Source organism: Hyperolius riggenbachi, chromosome 2 (assembly GCF_040937935.1).
Source record: "Hyperolius riggenbachi isolate aHypRig1 chromosome 2, aHypRig1.pri, whole genome shotgun sequence".
Taxonomy (NCBI): Eukaryota; Metazoa; Chordata; class Amphibia; order Anura; family Hyperoliidae; genus Hyperolius; species Hyperolius riggenbachi.
Genome location: NC_090647.1, coordinates 255,242,962 through 255,252,255, shown reverse-complemented (window position 1 = coordinate 255,252,255; position 9,294 = coordinate 255,242,962). Strand labels below are relative to the sequence as shown.

The window sequence follows — 9,294 nt, the reverse complement described above, 5'->3', positions numbered from 1 at the left end:
ACCATGATATGGTTTTGAACCCAGACCTCAGTGTATGGTAGGCAACTAACATATCCATTGTACCACCAACACTACTAGCTGAAAGTAGCTGAAAGTAGCTGAAAGTAGCTGAAAGTAGCTGAAAGTAGCTGAACGTAGCCTAGCATGTACCATTTATGATTAATGCAAGAGAAAAATTAGACAAGACAAATAACATTTATATCACACTTTTCTCCTGGCAGACTCAAAGCACCAGAGCTGCAGCCACTAGGGCACACTCTATATAGGCAGTAGCACAGATATGTAGCCAGACATGGCCTTGTATTTTGTGTTCAACAGTTGTCACGAGAACAATTAGACAAGATAGCAGTGTTAGGAAGACTTGCCTAAGGTCTCCTACTGAATAGGTGCTGGCTTACTGAACAGACAGAGACGAGATTCGAACTCTGGTCTCCTGTGTCAGAGGCAGAGCCATTCACCATTACACCATGCAGCCACTGCTAACAGACATATAGCCAGACATGGCCTTTGTATTTTGTGTTTAACAGTTGTCACGAGAAAAATTAGACAAGATAGCAGTGTTAGGAAGACTTGCCTAAGGTCTCCTACTGAATAGGTGCTGGCTTACTGAACAGACAGAGACAAGATTTGAACTCTGGTCTCCTGTGTCAGAGGCAGAGCCCTTCACCATTACACCCCGCATCCACTGCTTACAGATCTGTAGCCAGGCATGGCCTTGCCTTTTATGTTCAACAGTTGTCCAAAGAGAACCTCAGATAGCCAGGTAGATTCATCTCTCTCTCTCTCTCTCTCTCTCTCTCTCTCTCTCTCTCTCTCTCTCTCTCTCTCTCTCTCTCTCTCTCTCTCTCTCTCTCTCTCTCTCTCTCTCTCTCTCTCTCTCTCTCTCTCTCTCTCTCTCTCTCTCTCTAGTAGGGATGGTCATTGCTTTCCGCGGAATTGTATTTTGAGCATAAATGGATTGAGCATAAATGGTACATGCTAGGCTGGCTTTAGCATGTAGTGTTGGTGAGAGAGAGAGAGAGTGAGAGAGAGATGAATCTACCTGGCTATCTGGGGTTCTCTTTGGACAACTGTTGAACACAAAATACAAGGCCATGTCTGGCTACATGTCTGTAAGCAGTGGCTGCATGGTGTAATGGTGAATGGCTCTGACACAGGAGACCAGAGTTTGAATCTCGTCTCTGTCTGTTCAGTAAGCCAGCACCTATTCAGTAGGAGACCTTAGGCAAGTCTTCCTAACACTGCTATCTTGTGTAATTTTTCTCGTGACAACTGTTGAACACAAAATACAAGGCCATGTCTGGCTACATGTCTGTAAGAAGTGGCTGCATGGTGTAATGGTGAATGGCTCTGCCTCTGACACAGGAGACCAGAGTTCGAATCTCGTCTCTGTTTGTTCAGTAAGCCAGCACCTATTCAGTAGGAGACCTTAGGCAGGTCTTCCTAACACTGCTATCTTGTCTAATTTTTCTCGTAACAACTGTTGAACACAAAATACAAGGCCATGTCTGGCTACATGTCTGTAAGCAGTGGCTGCATGGAGTAATGGTGAATGGCTCTGCCTCTGACATAGGAGACCAGAGTTCAAATTCTTGTCTCTGTCTGTTCAGTAAGCCTGCACCTATTCAGCAGGAGACCTTAGGCAAGTCTTCCTAACACTGCTATCTTGTCTAATTTTTCTCAGGACAACTGTTGAACACAAAATACAAGGCCATGTCTGGCTACATATCTGTGCTACTGCCTATAGAGTGTGCCCTAGTGGCTGCAGCTCTGGTGCTTTGAGTCTGCCAGGAGAAAAGTGTGATATAAATGTTATTTGTCTTGTCTAATTTTTCTCTTGCATTAAGCATAAATGGTACATGCTAGGCTACTTTCAGCTACTTTCAGCTACTTTCAGCTACTTTCAGCTACTTTCAGCTACTTTCAGCTAGTAGTGTTGGTGGTACAATGGATATGTTAGTTGCCTACCATACACTGAGGCCTGGGTTCAAATCCCTATCATGGTATATAAGCTGGTTTTTGAAATACTGGAATTCCCTGGCAGATGAGACCCTCCGGTAGGAGGGAGGAGGGAATAGACAGAAGGGTAAGAGGGTGGAAGGAGGAACCCACAAACAGGCTAATTAACATCTCCCTAGCAGAGTGTGTAGCAGCTGTCCCTTAACTAATTAGTGTAGGCAGTATAAGGACCTTACTTGGAGGAGGGGGGTGGGCCTCCAGCATTGAGAGCAGTGTGTATGGCAATAATGTGTCTGCTGGCTGTAATATAATGAGTCAAAGTTTTGCTCAATAGAGCTTTATGGGGCGAATCGAACTTCCGGGAAAGTTCGCGTTTGGTAGGCGAACGCGAACCCCGAAGTTCGCCTGGAACCGTTCGCCGGCGAACAGTTCGCGACATCTCTACAGATAACTAAAATGTGAAAGTCATTCAGGGATGCAGAAAAAGGAACCACCTGAAATGAATAGTAATAACCAAATGGCAAATTATGCTCATCCACTTAGGGCCCTTTTCCACTAGCAATCGCAATCACAAATCACAAACGCCAGTGATTCCGATTGCGATTTTTCATTAATTCTGTTATGCGATTGCGATTTGCGATTTTCATTTGCATTGCATTATCATTGTAAAAATCGCTCCAGCAAGCGATTGCGATTTGCGATTAGCGATTTCCAAATCGAATCACTGTAGTGGAAAATACTTCTCATGATTTCTATGATAAAGTAACAACCCTAGCGATTTAAAAATCACTAGCGATTTGCGATTTTGCGATTCAGCAATCACAATCGCTCTAGTGGAAAAGGGCCCTTACAGACTACACACATAGACCTCTCTCAGTACGCCCTTTTTTCTCTCCTTTTACAGACATGTCTGTTTTCCTCATTCTTAGAATCCTCCCCTCTGAAGCAAAACAACATTGCTACTACTGTGTAATACAAGTTATTTAAAAAAAATGTTTGTTTTTCACAAAAACTTTCTCTGCTCTATTATATTAATTTGTATGTTTGTTAGAACTGACAGCACTTATCTATTTAATTATATATTAGAAGTTTTGGTCTAGTGCCAAAATGTGCACTTTTTATACTTTTTGAGAACTTTTACGCCCTTAAAGTGAAGGCATGTTCTTCACAGCCTGTATAGATATTTCTGTGCCAAGTTATTTTTTGTCTTTGTAGAAACAGATGACGAGTACAGTGGTGTTATCTTCTAGAGTTTTTTGCTAGGTACACACTGAGATTTTCTGGCAGATTTACTGTCAGATCGATTATTCCCAACATGTCCAATCTGATTTCAGTACAATTTCCGATCGATTTCCTACTGAAGTGAACGGAAAACGGTCGGAAATCGATATTGATCAGAAATCAAATCGGACATGTTGGAAATAATTGATCTGACAATAAATCTTCCAGAAAAATCGCATTGTGTATCTCACTGTGTACCTGGCATAAGACAGATAAACCATTTTTCAGGATCTGCATCACATTTATAAAAAACTAGTTCTTCCAAAAATGAACACTCAGAATATCTGTAATCTGACAAGTGTGAAATATATGCAGTTCTATCTTGCTATCTTCCCCAAGGTATAGAGAAATGTGCAAAGAAATTAACTAACAGCTATCTTCCATGTTAGAAATAAGTTTTCTTTTTTTAGTGCTCATTACACTCCGAATAATCAGTGTGTCAGTTGGGATGTCATCCTTATTCTAGTGTGAACCATATCTGATGCAAGCAGCAATCAGTAGTGTAAACACAAATTCCCTAGAATACATTTTTTTCCCTGGATTTTGCAAGTACCATTTTATTAATCCTTTTTTCGGTATGCCTCCAACACTGGTAAATGTTTTATCAGGGCCTCTAATCATTTTACATCTTAGACTTCACTACAGTAATTAGATGAATAGAGAAATTGATTTTATGTAATCTATGTAATTATTATTTCTAGGAGATTTGTATGGTTGTGTTGATTAGAGCTGTGCAGAGGGAAATAAAGCAAATATTATGAGCTTCTTCCTGATATTATGAGGTTCTTCCAGACTGATTTTTCATTAAAATCCAGGATTTTGCTTTTTCAAATTGATTCATCTGCACTTCTTTATGCCCCTGTAAAATGCGGTCTCAGCAGAGCCTGTGATTACACCTGGTTGATTTTGTAATGCTATGTTTTTGGCGTTGCTAAGGCCTCACACTCGACTCACACTAGCACACAGACTAGGTAAATACATAGCTTACGGCTTCACACTGTATTAGGATATTTATTCAATTATTTACATTATTTACAGGTATAGCAGTGAATCATGGATAAGTAATAGAGTAAAGAATCAATACATTACCGGATATTGCATCATCACTCCGTATCGAGGGACCAGCGATCGTCAGGAGGCAGCGCATACACAACATCACACAACTCGTCAGTAGTGGAGAGTCCCATCAGAGCAAGGGAAATCTCTCTTTCTTATACTCATAGCTCCACCCATTTTCCCTATTGCATCCTGGGGATGCACAGGCATGAGCTTCACTACGGTTGGATGACTTATAGTCAATATTTTCATAAACAGAACTAGTTCTAGTTAAGTTGCGCATTCCCTGAAACAGTTAATTCAGGGTTACGCGCTTATTGCAACACAATGTTATATAACCATATCACGTGCCACGCATGCTCAGTACTTGTTGTGACTGGGTGGGTTCGTCCTTCAGCCTATCCACAACGTGGAAGCATGATTCATCGTTCGTGATCACCGCGTGATAGCAGCGCAAACAACGTGTTTACATAACTCGTAGTAACCTCTATTTTGTCAACGGTTTTCTATGGAGAATGGTCTGTCACTACTAAAAGATGCAAAATATGTCCTCTCTACCTACTGACTAGCTTGCTAATGTGTTTCTTACCTAACAGCCAGTCATTCACACAGACTCTTCAGACTTGTATCACATTCGGTCCTTAGTGATGACCATTAACATATGAAACCATGACAACTTTTTTCCCTTACAACAGATCCCATATGCCACATACCAGTTCCATCTGGATAGGATAACTATAACAATCATTACAATCAAAAGAGGATGAACCATCCACTTCATCATTGTTTCTGCCGATGGCGAATAACCCATAAATACATCCCACCAATTGGTGAGAGGTGGCATCTGCTATGGCAGAGCCCACTTTAACAATTTTGTTTGTAATCACGGTAGTACTGAGCTGGTGTACGATTATACTTCTATTCAACTTTTTAATAGCACTTTTTCACTTCCGTTAGATTTTTCAACAATCCGCTTTAGTTTAGTCAGGTTTAGATCCCAATTGGGAACTTCCAAACCTTGGCCTTGCCAGGAAACCTTTGTAGTTAACGCTATGTCTGGCATTAACATAAAAGTTTCATTTTCCCATTGGAATACAGTGATATTGTGTATACATCCTGCAAAAGGCACCCTCATTTTAGGGACCACCTGACGATCTGTCACTACACATACCACTTGAGGTGTTATTTCCACCATCCAGCGGTATGTTATAGGCATTATGGTCCACTCACATTTGTTTACAGTGTTCTGTAACAAACAAGGTTCATATACAGTAGACTGTAACTTACATATTTTACTGTTTAAAGTATTATCACAAAAAGTCAAATCATGTGTTCTGTTGCTGTCATCAATAACCTGTCCATAAAACGTAGGTACCCAGAAGTGCTGATCACCTTCTGGCCCAATTAATAATGGCAAAATAACATACTTACATATTATACTACTTTTAGTAACATTGTAAAGTGTTAATTGTCCCATGCAAAATGTATCATTGCACATCACTTTAGGTGCTTTGATATCTATCCAGTGATCAGTTCTTATCATGGAACTGAACACGGTCCTCCAAACCTCCTCACATCCAGTCAACAACCTAGTTTGAAATAACCATTTCTGCTGTTGCTGTTGTAAGGTTTACATGGAACAGATAGTCCAGTTTACAATTCTAGTTATATCAACATCTGTTTCATACATAACAGAGGCACTTGCGTTAATTAAATCAAGCAAATCATCATCTATTTTAACTTGTAATTTTAAATGGCGCCCATATAGTTGGCATCCATTTAGCTTGTAAAGTTAAGACATCATTTATTTTACTTCCAGCGTCATGCAATCTATTTGCTAATGTTTCAATATCAAGACTATTAAGAGTCAATGTCCCATATCCTCCTAACAAAGAGTCATACCACTCTCTCCGTATGTAGTGTGGTTTAGAACAGTTTATGGCAGCTGGAAACGCGCATGAATCACAGTCTTTTAGGCATGTTGCCCCACCTTTGCACAAGTGGAAGGTAGTCTCTTTATATGCCCAGGGTCCACTTTCGCATCCATCATATCCACAAATATCAAAGTAGGCCCCACCGAGACATGTTCCATTGAAAGTAGCATTGAGAATGTCACATGCTTGCCTAGCATTACAGGTAAAGTTTCTCTGTAGACAACCCTTGGTTTTATTTCCCCACACGAAAGTCACCGTGGATCCCCTGTATCGGTTACTCGAATACCTGAAGTCCATGCATTAACGCCACAGCTTTCCAACCACACGATACCAAGGATTCCAAGGACAATGCCATAGACATGGAGATCAATCTGCAAAAAACCCAAACAAGTGTGACTTATTCTTGCAAATAACATTTTTCCTGTGGGATATATTCCCACTTTTTCTGTTCTGGCCTCATTACCAGCAGAGTTCGGTCCTTGCCTACTGCAATCACATCTGCTGGAGGAGGCGGTCCTTGGAGATTCTGACCCACATTTTAGCTCCAACATTTACTGTATTAGTAGAACCAAATATTCATCACCCTTTACTGATGGGCTTCCCTCTCTACAAATAAAGGAATTAGGGTCCCTTTACACTTAATCAGCTGCTGTTAACTGTAATCAAAATAACAACTGATGTACAGTCCAGCGTCCGTGTCCCCCTATGGCTTCTTTCACACTATACACTGAAAAAACATTGAAATCTTTTCACAATGCATCGCCATTGGGGAAAAAACAAGAAAAAACAAGAAAAAACAAAAACAAACAACAAAATTGTATGCGTACTAATGCATACCAACGCATTAAGTGTAAAAGGGCCCTCAGGAGAACCTGGGCTATACAACTCTTTGGCCTGTGTATACACAGTGTCCTCCCCTAAAAACTTTAACCCATCCTCTCTCCTTTTCCAATAATTAACTCACTATTTCCCAGGTTAATCATGATCGCTTTAATTTATTCTTGATAGTCGGAGTCAATTACTCCTTCTATCCCTATAGCTCCTTTCTGAGCAAAACTGGATTGGGTAGCTATTTGCCCATAATGTTAGTCAGGTATTTTACATCCTATACCTGTGGGAATGGTTGTAACCTGCGAGGGGTTAATGATAACAACTTCTAAAGCATGCAAATCCAACCCAGCTGATACAGGTTTTCCCCTATATGGAGCTACCGCATCCTTATGCATTTTTCAATAAGGAATCGTTTCTACTTTAACCACCCCACCAGCTAGTTTCTGGTATAAACAAAAATCTGTTATCTTCACAGTTTGTTTGTATTATTCTAAACTAGCATATGCATACATTCTAGCATCTTTAACAGAGGTATTCTTGAACATATAATACACTCTATATCAGTAATGTCTCAAAGCAAACTTCATACAATTCATTAGAAACAACTCAATTCATACTTCATCATCAACACATTCTGCCACTTCACGCCATTCAGCTAATCAGTACAACATTCAACCCTAGAGAAACCAGACATTTCTCTGCAAGACAAACAAATCTCATTTAGTAACTAATGACCTTAGCCCGTTTTTAAAAAAAAACAAGCTAGGCCTTTCGCTGCGCATGCATGTGCCCGCTGTGCACATGCACCCGCCACGCGCGTGCCCTCATACACCGTTGCGCACACGCTGGCCGCCTCTGGCCCTATCCTCCCTCAACTTTTCCCCTGTGTTTCTGCGCCCCTCCCTGCACATGTGCAGTGCTAAAAAAACAAAACAAAACTCTGAATAGACGCAGAGACACAGGCATATTATATAAAAAGGTTTTCCAGTCTAATTACGCAATATTTTCATGCTACATTGCCATAATAGACTTCACCATTCTATTTCTTTCACACAGTCTCATCTAATCTAGCTTTCAGCTCAACAGGTAAACAATTTCACTCCTGCACAATTATAGCTAGAAAGTAAACCAGGGGAAAATTTGCTGACACAGATGTCACCGTGACATCATAATCACATTTAACCCTGTAACCCAAAAAAATGAGCATTTGCAGGGATTTGGAAGTTCTAGCAAAACCCAGCACAACACACAGTACTGCACCATTTATTTTATCAAACAAGATGCATGTCCCATGAAGTAAGAGTTAAAGGTCAATATTTTTTTTTTACAGCATGTACTCCTGAATGAAAAAGAAATGCTTGCCAAGCGCCCCCAGCTGAGGAGAGCAGCATCTCAAACACTCACTGGCTCGCACACATTCCCTAGGAGCACTCACCGCCCGTGCACAAATGCATTTTTTTTTTAAAACATTCCTCTATGCATTCAATTAAACAAAAAACAGACATATAAATACATGATTAATCAGGACTCGCTATAACGGATTCACCATATAAAACATTCACTAGAAACAACAATGTTAACCCACCTGTCTTGTCCAGATTATATTACCATTTCAACTCTGCCAGTGCAGTCAGATACTGTCACTTTAAGGAATTTGCTTTACAAGTTTAAACACAGCACTCCAAGATTATACTCCGAAATCTACCAACAAAGACACAGACTGTATTAAAAACCGTAGTAGTAAAAGCTGAGATTCACTGTCAGGTTACTCTCTGCCCCTTTTTCCCATCCATATTTTATCATTAAAAATGTGGGGTTTTCCTTAAGAGGGACAAAAACAGCAGTAACAACCTAAAGAAAGTTCCCAGCTATTCCTAATCTTTTCAAATGGAACAAAATACATTTGTGCTAAACACTTACAATTCCAGTTCAATGCACATTGTCCTATTTCTTGTGCAATGATCAGTGGCAGAGTTTGGCTTCCTTTTATTTACAGAAGCTCCCTGCTCCACTGATAACAATCCAAAATGTGTCATCACAGGAGCCTCTTCCCCAGCTACTTCCTCCAGTACATTTATTTTACCAGCTGCAGATTCTGTTACATGTTGGTATTTATCTGCAGCTGCCTGTGATGACACTTGTGCAACTATCACTCTGTCATCCTACTCTAGTTCCTTTTTCTAACAGGACTACCCTTTTTCCAACAGGAATACCCTCAGGTAAAGTAACAACA

General features: G+C 40.4%; 1 long non-coding RNA gene across 1 annotated transcript; it reads right to left on the bottom strand.

The window, feature by feature from the left end:
• Window positions 1-5,223: 5,223 nt before the first annotated feature.
• Window positions 5,224-8,874, bottom strand: LOC137546279 (uncharacterized). The gene is made up of 2 exons (XR_011026217.1): window positions 8,647-8,874; window positions 5,224-6,601 (listed from the first exon to the last, which is right to left on the bottom strand). It is a non-coding gene; the product is annotated as an uncharacterized lncRNA (long non-coding RNA).
• Window positions 8,875-9,294: the final 420 nt, after the last annotated feature.